The following is a 2,009-nucleotide window of genomic DNA, read 5'->3' as shown; positions in this document are numbered from 1 at the left end:
TGGGGAAGGGTTTGCTGAATGTGGGTCTGGTTTGTGTGTAGCATCTCTCGTTGTAGTTCCTGACCCCAGGCTGTGGTCTGGCTCTGCTCTCTGTAGCAGGRTGTATTAACTTCGTGCTTCCTTGTTTTAAACATCAGCTGTTCAACAACAGGACTGACTTTTTTGTTCAGAAGGCCATTTATGCGTTCTGTGTGTTTGAAATCAAAACCAGTCCAACACTATCCAGATGGTTCTGTCCAATGTCATTGGGAACAGGATTTAAATTGCTGGGATCAGCTGTGTATTCAGAAAACTGGTGTGGAGCTCCCAAGTCTTCAATTGTTGATGTTTCCAAGTGGATGGGCTGTCCCTGGGCAGTGCTGAGTTCCCCCTGCTTGCCTGGACACGGGACTGGAAGCAGAGGGATCCTGAACCATCAGCACTTCCCAGGATCAGGTCTCAATTTTCCACTCTCCTGTTCATCCTTCATGTGCAGTTGGTTATGCTCCCAATCTGGACCTTGTTCACTGAAACACATCCCTTGGAATTGCAGTCCATGTCCCTGTACTCTCTGTACACAAGGTATATAAGGTTTATGCTGTATAAGTGGCCTTCTTGAACAAATCTCTTTGCAAACTGATTTCATCCCAGCGAAGGAGTGTATCAGCAACACTGTACATTAATTTCAGGTTTTCATTTCTTATTTTATTTTGTAAATATATCTGATATTTGGAGCTTGAGTATACAAAATGTAAATATAGTTCATGTATTTGTACTAATTCTGATCCATTTGCTGTATAGCCTTAGGTGTGCAATGCAGATATCTAACTGTGTATGGTAACCTTGCACCACTGAATTGTTAGTGAACGAGGTGAAACAATAAAGGTACAACCAGTGCATTAGCAGACACAATGTGTGCTCCTTTCTTTATGATTTAATTACCTGGATCTTACGTTGATTACTTGTTTTTAAAACCTGTCCCAAACAAGTTGATGCTTTCATGGGAAGAAATTTGTCTTGACTGTTCTTGAGAAAGAAGGGAGGCCCTTCTTATCCTCCCTCATCCTTTCCCCTCTGGTATCTTACTCAACATTTCTAAATACTTTTTGGATGGTTTTGAATTATTATTTTGCTTGAGAGATAAATTTGGCTTGTCACARTGCTACCAGTACTGAATTTGTTTATCTGGGGGTGACACTTGGAAATGAGAGGAAATGGGTGAAATCAAATCAAACCATCAAAGCACAACAGCAACATCTGTAGCTTTTAAAAGTTGTGGACAGAGCACTCCCAAAACATTTAAATCCCACCAAAACAGTTCAAAAAACCTCTTGGAACTTTAAAACAGCGGCATGGTGACAAAAYAGCTTTCTCAGGCTGCTGGCCTCATCTGTTCTTGATCTGAAAAGCTGTTGTCTTTGCTGTTGGGGCTGATCCCCTCTTTTTTTTCCAGTTATGCACTTGAGTAACCTGTGAATTTTTTCTGGTGGCCCTTTTGACAGGTTAATGCTTYCTGATTCATTCATTCTTCGTACCCAAAATTAAGGTGAACCAAAAACTTGATGGGCCAGATTGCTGCCAGTCATCTTGTTTAGARAATGATTTATATAGAACTTAAACTATATTCCCAAGAGGTAGGTTTGTGTTGACGAAACAGCAGCTGCCGTGGAGCAAAGGTACGGAAGTGGCTTTGCCTCCTGGAATTCCTGTCACCACAGTGCTGCCAGAGGGACAGGCTTTTCCAGTTTCCTTTTGCCTAAAGTCCAGGACATGTAAAGACAAACGGGCAGCGGTGATACCTGAGGGGCTGGCTGCCCCTGGGACGATGCTCAGCAGCAGAACTGACGCCAATTAATAATAATTAGAAAAGACAAACTGCAGTTCYCAGCGGTCCCAGGGGTGCGCATGGCTGGGAACCGAGGGCCAGCCGAGGGCACGGGGCAGCTGCGCGGCTCCTCCGCGGGCGGGAGCGGCTCTCGGGGCTCCTCGGGTCTCACAGGAGTGTCAGAGCCGGCGGGGGCGCGGGGACA

This window comes from Malurus melanocephalus, unplaced genomic scaffold (genome assembly GCF_030028575.1).
Source record: "Malurus melanocephalus ecotype Western Australia unplaced genomic scaffold, MMel_1.1 scaffold_266, whole genome shotgun sequence".
Lineage (NCBI taxonomy): Eukaryota > Metazoa > Chordata > Aves > Passeriformes > Maluridae > Malurus > Malurus melanocephalus.
This window is presented reverse-complemented; position numbering follows the sequence as displayed.